At 45.1% G+C, this 11,429-nt stretch overlaps 1 non-coding gene across 1 annotated transcript; it reads right to left on the reverse strand.

The window, feature by feature from the left end:
- Positions 1-10,555: 10,555 nt before the first annotated feature.
- LOC119927465 lies at positions 10,556-10,690 on the reverse strand. The gene has a single exon (XR_005450466.1). It is a non-coding gene; the product is annotated as a small nucleolar RNA SNORA7 (small nucleolar RNA).
- Positions 10,691-11,429: the final 739 nt, after the last annotated feature.

Genomic DNA, 11,429 nt, shown 5'->3' on the forward strand with positions numbered 1-11,429 from the left:
TACAATTTGGGAACATATAGAGACGGTCCCTACCCAACAGCTGGCTCACAGTTTAGAAGAGAAATCCTCAAATCCAACAAGCAATTATTCTCCCCCCAAACTTTCAAAATCTTATTGAAGGCACACCTCCTCCAAGAGGCCTTCCCTGACTAAGCTCTCCTTTCCTCTTCTCCTGCTCCCTTTATTCATCCCATCTCCCAGCTGTACAACACATATGTACATATCTGTAATTTATTTATTTATATAAATGTCTGACTCCCCATTTAGGCTGTAAACTCGTTGTGGGAGGGAATGTGTCTGTTTATTGTCATATTGTACTCTCCCAAGTGCTTAGTACAGTGCTCTGCAAACAGTAAGTGCTCAATAAATACAATTGACTGATTGAGTAGATTCAAGGATAATCAGATCCTACATGGGGCTCACAGTCTATGTTGGAGGGAGAACAGGTATTGAATCCCCATTTTGAAATGAGGGAACTGCGGCCCTGAAAAGTTAAGTAATTTGCCCAAGGTCACACAGCAGAGAGTGAAAGAGCCAGAATTAGAAGTCAAGTGCTCTGATTTTCAGGTCCGTGGTATTTTCACTAGGCTATGCTGCTTCTCAGCTAAGGTAGGGGAGAAGAGATAGGGCAGTTCTTGCTATGGGTGGCTGTGTCTTTTGAACATTACTGCACTGCAGTAGGCTTGGGAGTCCAGGCTCTATGGTTAATAGTATGATACTTGTTAAGCATTTTAAGCACTTACTGTGCACCAAGCACTGCACTAAGACCTGGAGTAGAGACAAGACAGTCAGGTTGGATTGTCCCTGACCCACACGGGACTCAAAGTCTAAGTAGGAGGGAGTAAGGTGTAATCCCCATTTTACAGATGAGGAAACTGAGGCACAGAGATTCTTAATGACTTGGCCAAGGTCACACAGCAGACAACTGGCAGAGCCAGGATCAGAAGCCAGGTCCTCTGGTTCCCAGGCCTGTGCTCTTTCCATTAGGCCATCCTACCAATTGTAGGGGATTGATAGGGAGCCGGTTTGGTTGGGTAAAAATAATATGGAGTCTGGAGACCTAATCCCTGCTCTGCAACTAACTTCCCATGTGACTTTGGCTAGTTACTTCACTGCAACTTGCTTCAGTTTCCCCATTTGTAAAGTGGAGGTAAGACACCTCAGGCTGTGAGCCCCTTGTGGGACCAGAACTGTGACAGTCAGTTGATATTGTTTTACCAGCTCAAACAATCAATCAATCGTATTTATTGAGCGCTTACTGTGTGCAGAGCACTGTACTAAGCGCTTGGGAAGTACAAGTTGGCAACATATAGAGACAGTCCCTACCCAACAGTGGGCTCACAGTCTAATGATCATGATGGCATTTGTTAAACACTTACAATGTGTGGAGCACTGTTCTAAACACTGGGGGGGGATACAAAGCGATCAGGTTGTCCCACATGGGACTCACCGTCTTAATCCCCATTTTAACGATGCGGTGACTGAGGCACACAGAACTTAAGTGACTTGCCCGAGGTCACACAGCTGACAAATGGCAGAGGCAGGATTAGAACTCTGGCTCCCAAGCCTGGGCTCTTTCCACTGAGCCACATTTTGCTTGATTCATAGGTTGACAGGCAATCACTGCAGATTTTTGAGGAGGGGAGTGACTTGCCCAGAGTGTTTCTGTACAAAGATGATCCGGGCAGCAGAGTGAAGTATAGACTGAAGCGGGGAGAGGCAGGAGGATGGGATATCAGAGAAAGGAGGCTGATGCAGTAATCGAAACAGTGGTGGAAGCGATCAGCTCCAATGCCCCATGGAGTTGGCCCATACATGCTATAAGTTTACAAAATGCCTTTCCAGCAAAATGAGATCAAAGTTCATCTTTTAGGTGTTACTTCAAATGCTAAGACCTGGGGCCTTTTGGGAACCACTAGCAGATGGCAGACTCTCCTGGTGTCCAGCAGTTAGAAATGGGGGGACTCTCTGTTAAAGTAGAAGCTTTAATAAGAGAGAGCAAAATGGTGCCAGAGGCTTGTGGGTAGTAAATGGCACGAGGCAGCAAGGGCTCTCTTTACATGCATGTGATGTTAAAGAGACTGTCACTCACTGGCTTTATCTGTTATGTAGGCACACCCTCAATAGTGTTATCTCAGAACCCTGAGTGGAAGGTGTAGGTGCCAGGCATACTCCATTGCATTCTACCTGTGAGCGACTGATATTTTTTAAAAAATTCCCAGTTATCATGCACTGGTGTGATTTATTGGTGTCTTGATATCCTGGAGGAAAATGTGGTCCCCTTATTGCCTCTCTGGTTTCTTTTCTTGAGGGATTGGTACAGGAAACACTGCAGAATTCTTCAAAGTCAGTCAGTCAATCATATTTATTGAGTGCTTACTATCATCATCATCATCAATCGTATTTATTGAGCGCTTACTATGTGCAGAGCACTGTACTAAGCACTTGGGAGAGTACGATATAACAATAAGCAGACACATTCCCTGCCCACAATGAGCTTACAGTTCAGAGGGAGAGGCAGACATTATCTCAAATAAATAGAATTACAGATTCATTAATTTGATCGTATTTGTTGAGTGCTTTGTGCAGAGCACTGTACTAAGTGCTTGGAAAGTACAATTCAGCAACAAATAGAGACAATCTCTGCCCACAACGGGCAGATATGTACACAAGTGCTATGGGGCTGGGAGAAGGGATAAATAAAGGGAGCAAGTCAGGGAGATGCAGAAGGGAGTGGGAGAAGACAAAAGGAGAGCTTATTTAGGGAAGGCCTCTCGGAGGAGATGTGCCTTCAGTGAGGCTTTGAAGAGGGGGAGAGTAATTGTCAGATATGAGGAGGGAGGGCGTTCCAGGCCAGAGGCAGGATGTGGGCGAGAGGTCAGCGGTGAGATAGATGAGATCAAGATACAGTGAGAAGTTTAGCACTGGAGGAGTGAAGTGTATGGGCTGGTTTGTAGTAGAAAAGTAGTGAGGTGAGGTAAGAGGGGGCAAGGTGATTGAGTGCTTTGAAGCCAGTGGTGAGGAGTTTCTGTTCGATGCAGCAGTGGATGAGCAACTACTGGGGTTTCTTGAGGATTGGGAACCCAGAGCTCGAAGGTTTTTGTAGAAAAATGATCCGGGCAGCAGAGTGTAGTATGGACTGGGGTGAGGAGAGATAGGAGGCAGCGAGGTCAGCAAGGAGGCTGATACAGTAATCAGTCTCTAAACTGTAAATTTGTTATGGGCAGGGCATATGACTGTTTATTCTTGAATTGTACTCTCCCAAGTGCTTAATACAGTGTTCGGCACACAGTAAGCACTTAATAAATGTGATTGAATGAATGAATGAATGAATGAATGAATGAATGAATAATCAACGTGGGTTAGGATGAGTGATTGGATTAATGTGGCAGCAGTTTGGATAGAGTGGAAAGGGAGGATTTTAGTGATGATGTGAAGGTTGAAATCTAACTTATTCTCACCACAAACTGGAGAAAAAGAGATTGAGGAAAGTAGAATTTTCCAGAAGAGAAAACTATAGCTAAAGAGAGAGGTTCAATGATTTACCCAAGGTGAGCTAATCAGTGGTGAAGCCAACCTGGATTGGACACTTGTTATCACCCTCACATATATTAGATCCATAAGCTTATCCTGTCTAGTTGGGCAGGAGCCTTTGCTCAAATGAAGCAGAGGAAGCAGCATGGCCTAGTGGATAGAGCACAGGCTTGGGAGTCAAGGTCATGGGTTCTAATTCTGGCTCTGCCACTAATCTGCTGTGTGACTGTGGGCAAATCACTTTACTTATTTGTGCCTCAGTTACTCCATTGGTAAATTGGAAATTAAGATTGCGATTCCAATGAGCGATAGAGACTGTGTCCTACCTAATTTGCTTGTATTCTCCCCCTGCATTTTGTACAGAGCTGGGCACATAGTCAGCACTTTTCAAATACCACAATTAGTATTATCATCAGTGGATAGAGCACTGGCTTGAGAATCAGAAGGGCCTGGGTTCTAATCCCAACTTGGCTAATTGTCTGCTGTGTGATCCTGGGCAAATCACTTTAATATCTGTGCCTCAGTTACCTCATTTGTAAAATGGGGCTTAAGATTGTGAGCCTCATGTGGGATATTCATTAATTCATTCATTCAATCGTATTTATTGAGCACTTACTGTGTGCAAAGTACTGTACTAAGCGCTTGGGAAGTACAAGTTGGCAACATATAGAGATGGTCCCTACCCAACAGCGGGCTCAAAGTCTAGAAGGGGGAGACAGACAACAAAATATGGACACTGTCCAATCTGATTATCTTGTATCTGCCCCAGGGCATAGGACAGTATCGGGCACATAGTAAGCACTTATCAAATGCCACTAAAAAAAAAAGAAAAAAGATTAAATAGCTTAGTTCAGTTGCCGATCACAGGATGCTTATGGATTTAAGGAATGATCAGATTCCTCCTAACCACAAAGTGGCCAAATTAGAACTATGCATCCACAGGCCCTTAGGTCATAGTCCAAGCAAACTCCCGAGTCCCCTAGAGAACTTTAGGCAAGAAGACCTGCAGACTAAGATCATTTTGGAAATTCATCCACAGGAAAGTTGGATTTCAATAATTTAGGGGTTTTTTTAATTGCCCTTGTGCCCTGTTCAATTGCAGAAAAGATATGACCCCTTTGACAATTTAATGACTAATCCAAGGTCGTGAAATAAAGCAGCAATAAAGATTAATAACAACTGTGTTTCGATTCCTAGCTTTCCATACAAAGCTGGCTCTGAAGCATTTTCCCTGGCTACTTTGCACCCCTAATGAACTATGCAAACTGTGCTGTCTGGCTATCGGCTTCTCATCAACCTTCTGTGTGACTTTATAGATAAACAATTTTCAAATTAGTTCTTGGCGGGGAAGAAAAATTCATAATGATCACATCGCTTCCTGGAGGGTTTCTTGGTATTCCCAAAGCCCTAGGAGAAAGAGGCATGGTCCCCATTACTGATAAAGTGCAGTTTGATTTGGCTGCCTGGACTTCGAAGTTGACCTTGGAGTTGAAATCTGTTTACAAAAAATACCAGCTGGGCATTGGAGAATAGAAAAAAAATTGCTTGCAAAAAATATGATCTACAAATGAGTAACCTGGTATAATATTAACCAAATAATTAACTTGTTCATTGTGCCCCCTACTTAAATTACTTTTGGCCATATATCAAGAATTCACGTGCTAAATGACATTGATTTCACCCTAAACCCTTAGGAGCCTGGGGTGCTTTGGGTTCTGTAGGTAGAAAAAGAAAAGCCAGCAGTGTGGAAGAGTAGAGTCTTTGGCTCCGCACTTAAAATGTGGATTTGTTGTTTCTTTGAATACCCACAGAGTTTGGAATGGGGAAACGAAGGTTGAATTTGAAAAGGCAAAGTTAATGTTCCCCGTCTGAGGGCTCTGTTCCATTCCATGACAGGTCGGCTCACTTTGACTGTAGAGGCAGCGTGGCCTAATGGTTAGAGCATGGGCCCAGGAGTCAGATGTTCATGGGTTCTAATCCCAGACCTGCCACTTGTCTGCTGTGTGACCTTGGGCAAGTCACTTCACTTCTCTATGCCTCAGTTACCTCATCTGTAAAATGGGGATTGAGACTGTGAGCCCCACATGGGACAGGGATTGTGTCCATGTCTAACCAGATTTGCTTGTACCCACCCCAGTGCCTAGTAGAGTGACTGCACATAGTAAGTGCTAAACAAATGCCATTATTAATATTAATATTATGATTATTATCATTTTTACTTGATTTACAAAATGTTAATCAGATTAAACTTTCAAGATGATCCAAGAGAACATTTTTTAATAGATACTGGTTGATGGGCTTCATTGTTTAAATTATGACATTCTCTGATCTTCAGAGCAGTGGGGAATAGGATGGCGGGACTTTCCATGGAGTTTAGGAGAAAGTAACCCAGGTCAACCGCAGGCTCATGGACTGTCCACCTGGGATGCAGACTGTAAGCTCACTGTGAGCAGGGAATGTGTCTATTTTTATATTATAGTCTCCCAAGTGCTTAGCACAGTGCTCTGCACACAGTAAGTGCAAATGAGTGAATGAATGCATTCTCATCTGTTATTTCAGACCATTTTCTTGGGCTCCAGATCAGAGAAAGGACTTTCCCGGGCTCCAGAATGGTGTCCAATTAATCAATCATTCAATCAATTGTATTTGTTGAGCGCTTACTGTGTGCACAGCACTGTACAAAGCACTTGGGAGAGTATGATACAATAACAGAGTTAGTAGACACGTTTCCTGCCCCTATTGAGCTTACTGCCTAGAGGAGAAAGCAGGTAAGCCAGGTTTGCCCATCCCCTCTTGTTTGTTTCCTTTTTATTCAACAAACTGAGGAAAACAGAAATGCAGTTTTAACTTTTCTTTTCCCTTCCCCGAAAGAGCCCACAGCTCACGACCCACCCCAGTGTCAGCAGCAGTCAGCGTCAGGGCGGGCACTAGCCTGGGCTCAGATTGCATAATAGGACCGGTAAGGGATGGGAGTTCAACTCCTCAGGATGCCCAGACAAATTTATAAACCAATCATATGCCTCTTTATGCGAATCACATCCCCCTCATGGATCCCCCTGTTCAACGAAAAAAGACCAGGAGCAGGAAGGAAGAAAAGGGTATGAGCAAGAGTGAAAATCCTCCTAGCTGCTGTGAAGTTAGAAGTAGCTGGGAGGCGGCTGAATGAAATGTGGAAGGTTTTTCTTGTGTTGCAAGAACAAAGATATAAAGATTTTCTTGGGGTAAACAAGAAAGCAAGGAAAAGAGGTTTTACCAGACCATAGTTCTCTGTTTTACCTGTGCTTCCTGAGGCCCTGATAATAGCCCTATTTCCTTGTTCCTATAGCATCTATTAATATAATAAAAGACTGATGTGGGAGCCACAGAATTAGAAACTGACCCAACATGCAATGCGGAGCATTTTCCTTTTATGCGGAGGGTCTCCAAGGGTATTTCCAGGATACAAACAGCTACAGAAAAAAGTGAGGTAGGAGAATTTTTTCAGTACCTGTAGGCAGTAGCTGGCCTCTATGCTCCACTGAGGACCATGAATTCGTTAGGAAGTAGAACATAAAAATCCTCAACAAAATGATCGTCATGTTAGCTTGGGTTTGTCTATGCTTCAAAAATGGATCTGCTGCTTTTCCTCAGTGAGAAGCAGCATGGCCTAATAATAATAAAGATGGCATTTATTAAGTGCTTACTATGTGCAAAGCACTGTTCACACTAATGGAAGAAGCACAAGGATGGGAATCAGAGGACCTGGGTTCTAATCTTGTCTCTGCCAATGGCTTGCTGCATGGTCATGGGTAAGTCACTTAACTTCTCTGTGCCTCAGTTACCTCATCTGCAAAAGGGGGATTGTGTCCTCCTCTCTATGTAGGGCAGAGACTGTGTCCATCCTGATTAGAACAGTGTTTGACACATACTAAATGCTTAATGAATGTCTTGTCTTGTTTTATGCTGTCGAGTTGACTGAATGAATGAGTTATCTCTGACCCATAGCAACCAGGTTCATGCTGTAGCCACTAAGCCACACTCCTCTCCTCTGCTCTAGAATATACATTTTCGAGATGCATACCTGACCAGAAAGGTCATAGGTCATAGAAGGCTGTACCTCCAAGCATTATGGGGCATTGGGGTATCCCTTGGAGACATGGCTAGTGGGAGGTGATGATGATGATTGTATTTGTTAAGCACTTACTATGTATCAAGCACTGTTCTAAGCCCTGGGGTAGATACAGCTAATCAGGTTGGACACAGTCTCTGTCCCACATGGGGCTCATAGTCTTCATTCCCAATTTACAGATGAGGAAACTGAGACAAGGACAAGTTGAGTGACTTGCCCAAGGTCACACACTAGACAAGTGGAGGCTCTGGGAATGGAACCCATGACCTTCTTACTCCCATGCTCTATCCACTACGGCATGCTGCTTCTCTGTGCATGATGTGGGACTTCAAACTGTTTCAGGAAACCCCTTTTCCTCCCAGCCCTGCCCCATAATGTCCCTCCCACAGCGCTCTCCCTCCCCCAACCCCCGTGTCAGCCTTAAACACGGTTTAAGCCCGCATAAGCTTTATTTCTGTGGTCCCCAGCTTCAGGTGCATCCTGAAAGGAGCCTTCTCTCCCACCCGTCCAGTAAAAGATGAGGAGATTCTCTACAGGTTGAGTAATCTTGCATGTAAATGCACCCCTACCTTGCCTTTGGTCCTTCACGACAGTGTCCCGAGCCATGCTTCTTCTGAGAAGTTCCTCCTCTCCTTCTCAGAGACAGGCTCCCTACCTTCTTTGGTGTCAACGGGCATCTCATGATGGTAGGATGGATCCCCCGTGAGTGGATGGCCCAACGGGGAGTTAGGATCCACCCTCTTTGATTCTGCACCATCGTCTTCTCTTGGTCACAAGTTTGTTGTCCCCAAGTCCTGCCCAGTTTCAGCTGAGTGTTAGCAATATATCTTTGCTTCCTCATCTTAATCTATAGATCAAATTTATGCTATGTGCAATGCACTGAACTAAGTGCTCAGGATAATACATTATAATGGTAATAATAATAATTATGGTACTTGCTTATTATGCTTATTATGTGACAAGCACCGTTCTAAGCTCTGAGGTGGATACAAGTTAATCAGGTCGGACACAGTCCCTGTCCCACTTGGGGCTCACACTCTCATCCGCAGCGTGGCTCAGTGGAAAGACCATGGGCTTTGGAGTCAGAGGTCATGGGTTTGAATCCCGGCTCCGCCACATGTCTGCTGTGTGACCTTGGGCAAGTCACTTAACTTCTCTGAGCCTCAGTTACCTCATCTGTAAAATGAGGATTAAGACTGTGAGCCCCACGTGGGACAACTTGATCCCATTGTATCCCCCCAGCGCTTAGAACAGTACTTTGCACATAGTAAGCGCTTAACAAATGCCATCATTATTATCCCCGAGGTAATTGAGGTACAGAGAAGTTAAGTGACTTGCCCAAAGTCACCCAGCAGGCATGTGATGAAGCAGGAATTAGAACCCAGGTCCTTCTGACTCCCCTGCCCGTGCTCCATCCACAGAGTAGGTAGACACGTTCCCTGCCCACAATGAATTTACAGTCTAGATGAGGAGTCAGACATTAATATAAATAAATCTATTATGGGTATGTACTTGAGTGCCGTGATATGTACATAAATCCCGATGCAGCGACATTTTTTATGGTATTTTTCAGTGCGAGTGCAAGGCACTGTTCTAAATGCCGTGGAAGACACAAGGTAATCAGGTTGGACACAGTCCCTGTTCCACATGGGGCTCAGTCTTAATGTCCACTTTACAAATGAGGTAATTGAGGCACAGTAAAGTGAAGTGACTTGGCTAAGGTCACACAGCAGACAAGTAGGACAGCAGGTCCTACTCACTCGCAGACCCGTGCTCTCTCCACTGGCGTTCTGAATTGTCCACATCCTGTAGCCCTGTAGGGTCATAGGGGACCGAGCCCCTATAGTTGCCAAATCCCTCCATTTCCCGGGCCATCACCCAGAGTAACACAATCCTGTTGGGTGGCCAGAGTGAGTTAGCGGAGGTTGAGGCCATAGGAGGGCCCAGGAGCTCAATTCCACAGTTTGCAGCCCTGTCTGCCGGATCCTTCTCTCCAAAAAGGGGAGCAGGGGAGGTGGCAGAGTCCCTGACAGTGCCAACATGGTGGCTCACACCCAAAGGCCTGAAACAGCATGGCCAAATAGAAAGAGTGGATGGAGCATGGGCCCGGAAGTCTGAAGGACCTGGGTTCTAATTCCGCCTCCGCCACTTGTCTGATGTGTGACTGGGAAAGTCATTTAACTTCTCTGTGCCTCAGTTACCTCATCTGTAAAATGGGGATCAAGACCGTGACCCCCATGTGGGACATGAACTATGTTCCACCTGATTACGTTGGATCTATCCCAACACTTAGAACAATGCCTGTTACATAGTAAGCGCTTAACAAATACCATAAAATAAAATCAAAATCAGAGGACCTGGGTTTTAATCCTGGCTCTGCCACTTGCTTGCTATATGACCATGGGCAAGCCACTTCTCTGGGCTTCAGTTTCCTTATCTGTAAATTGGGGATTAAATCTACTCCCTCCTAGTTAGGCTGTGAGTCCCATGTGGAACAGGGACTGTGTCCAAACTGATTACCTTAAACCTGTTATGCGCAGGGAACATATTTGCTAATTCTGTTGTAATGTACTCTCCCAAGTGCTTAGTACAATGCTCTGCACATAGAAAGTGCTCGATAAATACAATTGATTGATTGATTGATTATCTTATATCTAACCCAGTGCTTAATAATGTGCGTCTTGTCTTGTCTTATGCTGTCGAGTCGTTTCCAACTCACAGAGATGCCATGGGTACATCTCTCCCAAAGTGTCCCACCTCCATCTGCAATCATTCTGGTTGTGTAAACGTAGGGTTTTCTTGGTAAAAATAAGGAAGTGGTTTACCATTGCCGCCTTCCGCCAGCTAAACTTGAGTCTCCGCCCTTGACTCTCTCCCATGCTGCTGCCGCCCAGCACGGGTGAGTTTTGAAATACAAGTGGATTGTCTTCCACTCGCTAGCCACTGTCCAAGCTAGGAATGAAATGGATATTCCTCTGGTTGACTCTCCCTCCCGTAGTCAAGACTGGTAGAGTACTGGAAACTCTCCAGGAGCGACCCTGAGAGGGGGTACCATGTTTGGCACATAGTAAGTTCTTAACGAGTACCATATTAATTATTAATTATTAAGACCTTGGAGTGCCCACCCTCCCTCCCCTGCCACAGGTAGCAGCAGGCCCAGAGCCAGCATGGGCCTCCTTTCATCAGCTATCCCCGGGTCCCTCCTGGCCCGCTTCACAGCCTAGCCTGCCATTCAGCCAAAGCCTGGAGCCAAAGGGCCATGGGCCAATGAATCATCAGTGAAAATGACCAAACCAAGATGGAAACCACAGAGGAGAAGGGAGGAGAAGCAATGGAATAGAGGGGAGGTGGAATGCTCCCCCACCCTCTCTCTTTTTCTCTCTCTCTGTCTGTCTCTCTTTTCTGTAGGGTAAATGTGTCTAAATTCTCAGGTAATTCTGTGTCTCTTATGGATCTTTTCTGCCTCCTTCTCTGCCTTAAAGCACTTCAAACTTCGGTCCCTCGCCCTGGAGGGCGGTATCCCACTGTGAATTTGAAAACGCAATGACATAGTGGAAAGTGCACAGGACTTGGAATCATGTGACCTGAGTTCTAATCCCCACTTTGCCACGTGCCAGCTGTGTGAAGTTTGGCAAGTCGCTGAAATAACTGCTCTGGGCCTCAGTTTCCTCATCTGGAAAATGGTGATTAAAATATCTGCTTTCCTTCCCCTTAATCTGTGAGCCCTATGAGGAATGTGTCTACCAACTCAGTTGTGATGTACTCTCCAAAGCACTTAGTACAGTGC

This window comes from Tachyglossus aculeatus, chromosome 4 (genome assembly GCF_015852505.1).
Source record: "Tachyglossus aculeatus isolate mTacAcu1 chromosome 4, mTacAcu1.pri, whole genome shotgun sequence".
In the NCBI taxonomy this organism is placed as follows: Eukaryota; Metazoa; Chordata; class Mammalia; order Monotremata; family Tachyglossidae; genus Tachyglossus; species Tachyglossus aculeatus.